The following is a 12,465-nucleotide window of genomic DNA, read 5'->3' as shown; positions in this document are numbered from 1 at the left end:
TGTGATTGGAAAAAAATCGCAGCAACCCATTTGTAACCCCATGAATATAAAGGTCCAGTACACATAAACAAAAATAATATAATAATGAATAGTCACGACAAAATTCACAACATTCTCCTAACAGTAAATACCTTTTTTTTTTTAACCCAAAAAAAAAAAAAAAAAACCTTATTTTGAGTTAGGACTGACCAGTCATCACTCATAATAATAATAATAATAATAATAATAATACAAGAGGAACAAGTGTTTACATCCACATTCTCCCAAAAAAAAAAAAAAAAAGTGTTTGCATCTAGACCACAGCGATACACAACTCCTACTCACCACAAGCCACCCCAACTTGTTTTAGAAATATAATGAAAATGAAAAAGAGTTCTTACCGTTGAATTTTTCTTAAAAACAAAGAAAACTTAATATGGACGTTTGAATTTCACTAATGATGGGGAGGAGATATGAAGGTTTTTATTACTAAAATTCTTCATATAAGCTCACGAGGAGATCCGATACTTTTTCCCTTTTTTATCGTTGAATTTCACCAAAATAGCAATTTGATTGGGTTGCTTTAACCTACAATTCTGATCTGATTTTCTCCATCCCTATTAAATCTCGTTTTGGGCCTAAGGCTAGTTAATTATGAACCTTTGAAACCAATCAGAGGCTCGAAACGAGGGATACTTGAGTTAATAATTTTCTATGTCACCAGCCTAAAGGTGTTAGTTTAGTTAATTAATTATAGTAGTTTCTGATAATGCACAAAAATCGTTAGTGAGCTAATTGTCCTCGAACGCTTCAATGGGTACCTGAAGAACAAGAAATCAAGGACCAAACAAAGAGCACTGATGGAGTGCCGGCAAAAGACCTTCCGAAGGTCAAGTTAGTGAATGAGAAATCTCCAAGAACTCTATAAAGAGAGAGCTAGGGATTTTTCTGCGTACCTTGAAAAGGAGAAAACAGGGGTTTTGCTTATAGGGAGGAGGTGGAGTTAATGTTACCGAGATCTTGGGGATATCCCCCATATTGGGAAAGTGAAAATCATGTGGTAGGATCTTTGTGCGTGGTGCACAAGATATTTCCATATTCGAACATGCGTAGAGACCATGCAAGGACACATAGGATCTGTCGGTATGCCTATCTGTCTGTCGATGTGAACCATCCACTTAGTATGGGAATGTATCCGTCAGCTTAATACGGGTTCGTTCTCTTAGCTATCAGGAACAAGCATCGTCCCACTGACATAACCTAACCTTAAGCTATTGTTGGTGTAGGGTACAAGGTTCTAGACAAACCTCTTTAAAGACCGACAGCTCCTTCGAGGATTGGTGCCGTCGGCTTATAATTGGTGTGAAATATTCTTTGCCGATAGGCTCTATAGTTGAGAATTTCTTTTCCTATTTCGAAAAATATCCTTATCAGCTGCCCCCTACTCCGTGTGCCCGTCGAGAATGCTTAACCGATCTAGAAGTACAAAGGGTTTTTCATGGATATTAATTGATTCAATAAGAAATGTGTCATTGATAGGGGTAGGTAGCTTTGCAATGAATGCTAGGTGACACATGGCGCTCAGTGATTGGCCTCATTTCTAATCAGAAGCGTTGCTTCGTATACTGAGCTCCTTCGCCCTATAAATTGTTCTTCCCTCTTAGTTTTCTTTCTTTGTTTAATTTTCCTCTCTTGCTTGCTGTGATTTTTAGCCACTCTGTCGCTACTCTCGTATTCGTCTACATCCATCATCTTGATCGCCGATCCACTGTTGACTTCTTTTTAAGTAAGTTTCTCTACCTTGTTTCAATCATTATCTTTTGAACTTAGTTAGTCGTCGTTTTTAGAGACCCGTCGCACGAGTAGGCTCTTAGTATACATTCCTCGCTTGTAGGTGAATAGATGTCAGGTGATATAGAAGCGATGAGTGAACAATCGTCATCAGTCCGTAAGGGTGCGGGCTACGACGAAGTCTATTTGTTGGGACATGAGCCTATGGCAGAGGATTTGACCTAGTCCCCGAAAACCATCTGCCCATTCTCTTGCCAAAGAGGAAGAGGAGGAAGACAAAGAGGATGAAGGTGAGTGTGATCAGGAAGATGACGGTAAGGAGGGAGAGGACCATGGAGAAGGAGACGGGGCTGTAGGTGAAGAGGAAGATGATGGCCATAGAGCTTTCATCCTTCCCTTGATATGGAAGGTGAATGACTTCTACCCAACCATGTCGTTGAAAGTTTTCAACAACCTTCGTACCCGCTTTCATCCTTCCCTATGCAATTGCTAAGGAAGTCTGAGAAGTGTTACTCGGCCAAAACAATAGACATTGGTTTGTATGATGCAATGTTTACCGCTAGGTTGAGGTTGCCGTTGACAGAGCTACACTGTCAGCTTACCAATTCCTTAGGCTTGTCCGTCAGCCAAATCGCCCCAAATGCGTGGAGGATCTTTATTGGGGCCGAAGTGATATAGGGCCAATTGAGTGGAAGCAACCGTCGCCTCACACTTAAGGAGTTCTTCTACTTCTACAAGCCTCAACAGATATACTCGTCAAATGGTATTTATAATTTTTTGGCAAGGAAGCCATCGTTTAGATTGGTGTTAAACATGCCTGACTCCAACAGGAACTGGAAGAGTAGATACTTTTTTGTGCAAGGGACAAACTGGGTGTGTAAAGCCGAAGAGTGGGATAGCATGCTCGACAGGTTTGATGATACTTGGGGTGTTTTAGATAAGTTTGGTGAGTCGTAGGTGTCTGTTTCCTTATTCATCCTGTTAGCTTTGATTATGTAACTGACCTACTACTTTTAATTTGTTTCAGCTCAAGCTCGTTCGAAAATAGTGAGAAGCAGGAGAGTTTCCTTAGGTGCGTTTGGGCGATTCCACTTGGGCAGAGGAAGTGGAATGATTTAGTTACACTTGACACCCTCTACGCTTTTTGTGGTGGTCTAGATCCAACGGTTGAGGCCCGACAGTTGGACACGTACGCCCGTCGACATAAGTTTTCTTTTGCCCATTTACTTTCTTGGTTGTGTATTTTAACCCATCGGTTTTCCTTATTCCTTTTGCTATCATTTTTCAGAGATGGACAGTGGTAGGTAGAGGGCATTGGTAAGGCAAGCCACTATTGCTCACCTTAAGCAATGAGGGGAGGCGTTGGCTTCTCCCTCTAAGGTGACTCCTCCTCCTAAAGCCATCCACAAAAGGAAGGATATGAGTAAGGATGAAGGCCCCGCCAAAAAGGTAACGAGCTAATCCGCTGCAATGAACCAGGTGGATCCATCACAGAAGGCTTCCCTACCTCCTCATTATGGTGCTAGTAAGGACCTAATGACGACTCAAGGTCTTGTTGCTTTTGGCCCCGTCCAAAGGCTTGTAAGCCAAAAGGAGTATGTTGTCGAAATGGTCCACTCGATCATTAAAGACACGGACATGTATGTATGTGGCAAGCATGCCATTGAGGACTTGGGGGTTTCTGGTCTTTTTGACCTGGTAAGGGTGAGTATCCATTGGGTTTGCCTCCCTTTTTCTTTTCTCATTTTTTCTTTATTTATTATAACTGTCATCTTTTGTAGACTATGGTGAGTATGAAGGCTCTTCAAGCTAATTGTGAAGCTAAGGGGGGTTGTTCGTCGCCAACGTACTTGTCTAGAGTATGAAGCCGACTAGCTAGAACAATATAAGGAAGCTACTCATATTCTTAATGTCGAGTTGAGTGAGAAGAAGGTTGAGCTAGAGGCAACTATCCATTGGTGCGAAGAGCTAGCTATGTCAAATACTAATCTGACAACGAAGCTGACCACCCTTTGTGAGCAGATGGAGCAGGCTAAAGCCGATGCTATGGTGGAGTATCAGACCTCCCAACCCTTCTATAATGAGTTAGGTGGCTTGTACGGCGACGGCTTAGAGGATTGCCTTAAGCAAGTCACCGTCTTCTATCTTGACTTGGACCTATCCCAAGTGGTTATCAACAACACTGTTTCACCGACGCCTGACGATGTCAACGCTGTCCTAAATGAAGCTGACGGTGTTATCCACTTGGTGGAGGGAGAGGTGAAGGAGCCTGCTCAAGTTGAGACAAACGGTTCGAGAGTCCTCGAAGGCTAAACAATTACCGAAGGTCCATTTGTCCCTAAGGATTCGTCAACTCCTGAAGGCCAATTTGTCCCTGATGCTCTTCCTGCCTAGCCTTGCTTTTCTTTTTTTTTCATCATTTATTTTGTGTTTTGTAAAAATAATTTCAAAACAATGGAGTGCCCTGTTTTGGGCTTATGTATTAACTTTTATCCCCGTCAGGTTCGTCGAGGCTTTTATTATATTTATTTTGTTTTTATCATTCGTCGCTTTTATTCATTGCTTGGTCGTTGATTTTCTTTTACTTGTATGCTTATTGCAATTGTGGGCATGCCCCCTATCCATTGTAAGGACTTGGATTATTTGTAAGTGATCGCATACCTGTGAGTATTTTTGGATATCTGTTCACTCTGTAGGTAGGATTTACGAATATCTTTGTACTGTTGGTATCCTTGACCATCCGTCCAGGTAGGACTAGATTTTTTATACCAAGCTCTCCTTGTGGATCTGTCCATCCCATAAGCAGGACTTAGAATTTTTTAAAACTAGGCACCCGTCGGTATCCGTAGTAATTTGTCCCCTCTGTAGGTAAAACTTAATAGATTTTTTGGACCAAGGCACTCATCGGTGTCCTCGATGATCCATCCACCCTGAAGACAGGACTTAATAAATTTTAAAACCAAAACTCCTGTTGGTGTCCTTGATGACCCGTCCACCCCATAGGTAGGACTTAGGATTTTCGTGACCAGGTACTCGTCAATATCTTTAGTCATCCGTCCTTCCCATAAGTAGGCCTTAGGAATTTTTTTGGTACCAGGTATCCATTGGTATCCTCGGTCATTCGTCCACCCCGTAGGTAGGACTTAGGATTTTTTGTGAGGCTTTTATTGTTTGTAGACATAATTTCTTGTGAATATTCCCTTTATTAAAGATAACTTGAATACAAAATGTAGATAATTTCACCCGTTAGACTTTGAGGTCTAAAAACTTGAAAACTTAATAGAAAAAGAAACATAGTTTGTAGCTTCTGGTAGTGCTACTGATAGTACTTCCTCAGGTGCTCGACAATCTAGGGGTGGTGTAGTCTTTATCCGTCAAGCTTCTCTAAGTGGTAGTTGCCTTTCCTACGACAGTCCATGATCTTGTAAGGCCCTTCCCAGTTGGGATCTAACTGACCTTGGGTGGGGTCCTTAGTAGTTGACGTTACCTTCCTCAAGACAAGGTCTCCGATTTTGAGGAGTTAGGGCCTGACTTCGGTGTTGTAGTGCTTAGTCATAAGGTCCTGATAGCGCACGATCCATTGTTCAACTATCGCCCTAACTTCATCCAGAAGGTCCAACTGTAGGTGCATTCCCTATCCGTTTCTCCTTCCATCATGGTGGGCTACCCTGTAGTTGGTTTATCCAACTTTTACAGGGATGACGACTTCACTCCCAAATGTAAGGCGAAAGGGTGTCTCCCCTATAGGCATACAGACTGTCGTTCGATATGCCAATAGTACACTTAGTAATTCGTCCGATCATATCTCCTTTGCCCCCTCGAGCCGAGTCTTGATTATCTTGAGTAAGGATTGGTTTGTGACCTCGACATAACCATTGGCCTGTGAGTGTGCAGGCAATGAATTTTGATTTCCAACTGTTGGTAAAAGTCCTTGAATGTGTCGTTGTCAAATTGTTTCCCATTATCAAAGACGAAGACTCTAGGATTCCGAAGTAGCAAATGATGCTTTTCCAGACAAAGTTTCCAACATTCTTCTAAGTGATAGTGGCCAAAGGTTCTGCCTTGACCCATTTAGTGAAATAGTCAATCCCTATGATGAGGAATGTGAGTTGCTGTATTGCCATAGGAAAGGGTCCCATTATGTCGAGTCCCCATTGAGCGAATAACCAAGGAGTGTTCATTGGGGTGAACTATTCTGACGGTTGCCGTATGATGTTATTGAAGCGTTGGCATTTGTCACACTCCTTCACGTAGGATTGGGTGTCCTTCTACATAGTGGGCCAATAATACCCTGCTCATATGAGTTTATGAACCAATGATCGTGCTCCTGAATGGTTTCCACATACTCCCTCGTGTACTTGCCTCATGACGTAGTTTGCTTCGTTGGGGACCAAGCTTCTCAGGTACGAACGAGAGAAGTCTATTTTGTAAAGGACATCTCCAATTAGTACGAAACATGATGATTGCACCTTTAGCCTTCGAAAAGCATTGTGGTCTTCTAGAAGCATCCTATTTCTGAGGTAGGAGACAATTGTTGTCGTCCAATCGGCTCCCATGGGGATCACCTGTACATCTATTTTGTCAATGGCAGGTAAGTATTGGACGAAGGATAATACTTGACCGTTGATGACCATGAGTTCAGCGGATGTTGCTTTGGCTAGATGGTCAGCTTGCTCATTCTCTCCTTTTAGGATTTGCACAAATTTAGCCAAGAACTTCTGGCTTACCCTTTCTCTGACCATGCTTAGTTATTCCTTCATCCGTTCTCCTTTGGCCTCACAGTCCCTGCTGATATGTTTGATGATAACTTACGAGTCGCTGTGTATGACTACTAACGAAGCCCCTGCTGCTTTAGCCATGTCAAGACCCATTAGGATTGCTTTATACTAGGTTTCGTTATTGGTTGTCGAAAATGGGAGACGAACTGCACATTCTATCAAATCCCCTTCTAGTGACTACAGGACTACCCCGACTCCTCCAGCACATTGGTTGGACAAGTCGTCCATCCGTATTATCCATGGTGCTAGTCCTTTGTTTTCATCTTCCTTTGTTGTGAACTCGACGACGAAGTCGGCCAAAGCCTAGGCCTTGATCGCAATTCTTGGACAGTATAGTATGTCAAACTCACCGAGCTCTATCGCCCATAAAACTAACTATCTGGCTGCCTCCAAATTGTTCATCGCCTTCCGCAGTGGCTTGTCCGTCTAGACCACTATGGTGTGTGCTTGGACGTATGGTTTGAGCTTGTGGGCAGCTGTGATTAGGGTAAAAGCTAACTTCTCCAAGGGGGGTACCTCTCTTCTACCCCTCGGAGTGTCCGACTAGTATAGTAGACAGGTAACTGTATGCAATCCTCTTCCTGGATTATGGCTAAATTGACGGCCGTTAGGGATACGACCAAGTAAAGGGAGAGTTCCTCACTGGGCTTAGATGGACCGAGTCGCGGTGGGGACGCAAGGTACGTCTTTAGCTCTTCGAAGGCCTCCTAGCATTCATCAGTCCACTCAAAGGCCTTCTTTAGTGTTTTGAAGAATGGTAAGCATTTGTCCGTTACCCTAGAAACGAATTTGTTGAGAGCCGCCATTCTACCGTTCAAGCTTTGTACCTCCTTGATGTTCTTTGGAGTCGTCATCTCCAATATGGCCTGTATTTTGTTAGGATTGGCTTCTACGCCTTGTTATGACACCATGAAACCCATAAATTTTCCCGACGATACTCTAAACACACATTTGCTGGGATTAAGTTTCACGTTGAAGAGATAGGGAGTCTCGAATTCTTCTCGTAGGTTGTATAGGGATCCTCCTTCTTGCTTTTCACCAACATGTAATCTATGTACACTTTAACGTTCTGTCCAATCTGCTAGATGAACATCCTATTCACAAGTCTTTGATATGTTGCTCCCGCATTCTTTAGTCTGAAAGGCATGACCTTATAGAAAATGAGCCCTTGGAGCGTGACGAACGAAGTCTTTTCTTGGTCGACTTCATCCATCCTAATCTGGTTGTAGCCAAAGAATGCGTCCATAAAACTTAGTAGCTGATGTCTTACCGTTGAGTCTACGAGGAGGTCGATATGTGGGAGTGGGTAACTATCCTTCGGGCAGGCTTTGTTCAAGTTGGTGAAGTTCACACACATCGTCCATTTGCCGTTTGCCTTTTTTACCATCACTACGTTGGCCAACCAAACAGGATAATATACCTCTCTAATGAAATTGGCTTCTAACAACGTGCAAACTTCTTCCACTTATGCCTTGTCCCTTTCTTGAGCAAATACTTTCTCCTTTTGTCGGACGAGAGGGAAAGTTAAGGACACATTGAGTTTGTGAACCATGACAGTTGGATTAATCCCTAACATGTCTTCATGGCTCCAAGCAAATATGTCTTGATTATTCTTCAGGAAGATGGTGAGTTCCTTATGGATTGAATGTTCTACCTATGTGCCGATGCGGGTAATTCGACCTAGGCAGTCATCATCTAGAGAGATTTCTTCTAGGTCTTCAATTGGTTCTACTGTAACCTGTCGCTCCTTGATGTTTAGTGCTTGTAGGTGATCGTCCAATTCCAACATGGCTATGTAGCATTCGCAAGCCTCCATCCGATTTTCGCATGCTTCTCCTATCCCGGTGGGAACTTCTCCAGTAAGTGGTATATAGACGTGGCGGCTCTCCATGCATTGAGCATAGGTCGCCTAATGATGGCGTTGTAGGCGGAGGAGCAATCGATGACTAAAAAGCTAACCTCCTTAGTGAGCTGCTAAGGGTATGTTCCAATAGTCATTGTTAGGGTGATGGTCCCGATGAAGAAGACTTTAGTACCGCCAAACCCTACTAGCGGTGTGCCCAAAGGCAAGAGCCACTCCTTATCGTTCCTCATTTGCTGAACAGTAGGGTAGTAAAGGATGTGAGCCAAACTCCCATTATCTACCAACACTCGACAGGTATTGAAACTGGCTATCGACAGGCTGATGACTAGAGCATCGTCATGAGGGTGATAGAGTCATTGGGCGTTATCTTCCGTGAAGCTGATGACTGGGTTATCAACCTTAGTCACTTTAGGCAATTGGTCGGAAAGCTGGACGCTCTGTACCATCCGTAAGTATGTTTTCCTTACCTTCCTAGAGGAGCCAGCCATTGTATTCCCTCCTACAATTACACTTATCTCTCCAAGTGGGCCCTTCAGGTGTTCTTTGACCTGTCGATTGTGTTCGGGGTCCCTTGGCGAGTCCTCTCCACCTTTGACAAACCGCTATAATTTCCCTTATTTGATGAGGACTTCTATTTGTTGCTTTAGGTCATAACATTCAAAAGTGTCATGTCTATGATCTCAGTGAAAACGACAATACTTGTTTATAAGCCTTTTGCTTGGATCGCCCTTCAGCTTTCCTTATCTACATGAAGACTTGGTCAAGTAGGGTATTTAGTGGGATGAAGTTGACAGTCCTCCCAGGTGGAGGCCTTGATCTTCTATCGTCCTTTCGGTCATTCGTCCGAGCAAACTTTCTTCCTCTGTCGAGATGAGGATCATTTTGTCTTTCCCTTTTCTTCGATCTGCCCCCTTAAGCTATTATGGCATCCTCAGCATTCATATACTTTGTGGCCTTGTATAACATGTCAGCATTGTCTTCGGGTCGTTCTTGTAGATGGAGAAGACGAACTCTCCTGACTGGAGTCCATTGGTGAACACGGTGACCAAAACTTTGTCGTCAGCTTCGTCAATTAAAAGGGCCTACTTGTTGAAACGAGTCACGTATGACCTCAAGATTTCATCTTCCCGTTGCTTAATGTTCAACAGGCTTGCTGAGGACCTCTTGTATCTTTGTCCCCCGATAAAGTGGGTGATGAAGTGTCCGCTCAATTCCTTAAAGGTAGAGATAGTATTAGAGGTCAGTTTGTTCAACCACACCTTTACTGGTCCCTTAAGTGTAGTGGGGAACACCCTGCACATGATCTTATCCGGAACCCCTTGTAGGTGCATGAAGGTCTTGAACGACTCCAGATGAACAAACGAGTCCTGTGACCCATCATATGCTTCCACTATGGCATCTGGAACTTGGCTGGGAGGGGGAAGGAAGTTACCTGCGCTATGAAAGGTGAGTCCATCCACTGAACTAGCTCAACCAGGTTGGTGGATACTCATCCCCTCATATTGTTCATCATCATGTCAATCTTCTCCTTCATCATCTGTATGTCCTGCGCCATGCGCATTACGTTGCTTTCCAATTCCGATGGGCGGTTGGTGTCTTCCTGCCTATCTCGTCTAATGGGAATGTTGTTTTCTTCCTGATCCTCCCTTTCCTGTCGGTCTCCCATCTGGAGGTGATTGCCGTTCTGTTCTTCGCTGTCCCGTTTGTCGTGTCGATCTTCAGGATGTTGTTCATTCCTCTGGTTTAGCTATTGCTCCAACTCCTGGTTGCACTGGGTGATCCGTTCAACTGCTACTGCCAAGGTTTGCACTTGTCTCTCTATAGACACCGCATTTTGTACCATTTACGACTCGGGGCCCCATTCCCTAATGATACCTAAACTCTAATTTCCAAAGCCAGTTTAGAGTCCAATCAGATATCAAATTGACTTGAGAAGTGTTAAAATAAAAAATATAACCTTTTAAATGAGCAAAAAACTATTTTTGAAATTAAATGACCAAAGTGGCCCTCGGTCCACGTACGTGGGTAGCAACTTGCGTATGCGGGCCAAAGCATGCGTAGCAAGCATACTCCTGCGTACGCAGCTAGGGTTTCAAAAACATAAAAAAAGGCAAGTTTTCTCTAATAATGATTAAGGTTTGAAATGAATCCTACATCATTTAAGAGCCGTTCCAAATCCCAATTTTTTCACTATATAAAGCCTTACACAGTACATTTTCAAGACACACAGAAAATCCTAAGGGAAAACCTATGATTTGCTAGAAAATAGTGAATCAAAATGGAGTTTTTCACAAAATACCCTCAAGTCATTTTTATCTAATTGGGACCTTTTTGACCCCAATCCTTTAAGTTTAAAGTTTCTAATCACGTGTTTATTGACTGTGATAGATTTGACTAAGGAGAACAGTCAAAAATCAAGCCTAGGATCTTTTTGCTTTAAGGTATTCATTCTTGCTTCCTTTTTCTTTTCTGTCTTTCATTTCAGTTTTAAACTTGTTTTCTTTGTATTGTTTTATGTTTATATGTTTGCCTAGGTTAGTTTTATAGTTTCCTTTATGTTTCGAGCATGCTAGGTTTCTAGGTTTACGTTTTCTGTCTTGCTTTGCTTTTGCTCTATTTTACTATTTGGTTTGCTTCTGAATTAGGGTTTTTGAATAACCTTGCACACGCATGTCATGAGCATGCATACACAGGTCAAATCTTGTGTACATGGGATTTGGCCTGCGTACGCAAGTCTCTGTCTGTGTATGCAGGCATTTGCCCGGAAACCCTAATTCGGGTTTCTATTTTATTTTATTTGTTTGTTCTTCATATTTTGTTTATATGTATCTGAGTCTCTGTTTTGTATGGTTGCTTATCTTTAATATGTTTAGATTAGGGTCTTATGTTTATGTCTTGTTTAAATACCATGAACATGCATTAACATGTCCATGCACAATGCCATAGGTGCTGAGATGCTGTAAGATAAGTAAGGTAAGTCATGCATTCACATGAACATGCATGTTGTTTGTTTAATCCTCCTTTGATATCCATGATATGATTTGCTTGCTGCCATGTTGATGCTTATGCTTTGTTGCAATGATTTGTTGCTACCTTGTTTGAGATGAATGGTATGATAGGGTTTTACATGCTAGGGCTTTTCTTGTGCGTATGAGTTTGACTCTCTTTTGTTTAAGGGTAGATATGTATGTGTTTTGGAATGAATGATGCCATGACTGTATGTTTAGATGTATGTTTAGTGTGTGTGTGTAAGTTAGAATACAAGTATTAAACATGTTTTTAATGAGGTTAAGACATAAGACACAATGATAGGAGGCCAACCTTAAGGTTGGGTGGTCTTGGGTGTCTAACACCTTCCTAAAAACATACCTAAACTCCGAACCCATATCTTTGGTAGTAAGATCAATGGTTCTTTCTCGAGAGAACACTAAATATATGATACCTAGACCATTGCAAAAACTAGGTGACGCCTCCAACACTTCCCCTTGTGTCCACACTCTCCAAGGCATTGGAGGGGTTCCATGTCTACTAGTTGATGGTAGTCATTGATCGCGTATGGACCATGTAACTATTTGTCTTAGAAGCAATGATGTGGCTGATCACTTGTTGTACCTACAAATGGCACCAACTGATGATGCACAAAAATCTTTAGTGAGCTAATCATCTTTAAACGCTCCAATGGATACTTGAAGAACAAGAAACCAAGAACCAAACAGAGAGCACCGGTGGGGTGCCGGCCAAAGACCCTCCGAAGGTTAAGTTAGTGAATGGGAAATCTCCAAGAATTCTATAGTGAGAAAGCTAGGGATTTTTCTGCATACCTTGGAAAAGAGAAAACCTGTTGTTTATATAGCGATGTGGGAGAGACCTAGATCCTGAGAATATAGGGGTTTTCCTTATAGGGAGGAGGTGGAGTTAATGTCACCAAGATCTTAGGGATATCCCCCATATTGGGATGATGAAAATCGTGTGGTAGGGTCTTTGTGCATGGTGCGCAAGATATTATCATATAGGAACATGCATGGAGACCACGCAAGGGCACGTAGGATCCGT

This window comes from Quercus lobata, chromosome 6 (assembly GCF_001633185.2).
Source record: "Quercus lobata isolate SW786 chromosome 6, ValleyOak3.0 Primary Assembly, whole genome shotgun sequence".
NCBI lineage: Eukaryota > Viridiplantae > Streptophyta > Magnoliopsida > Fagales > Fagaceae > Quercus > Quercus lobata.
Note: the sequence above shows the minus strand (reverse complement) of the source record.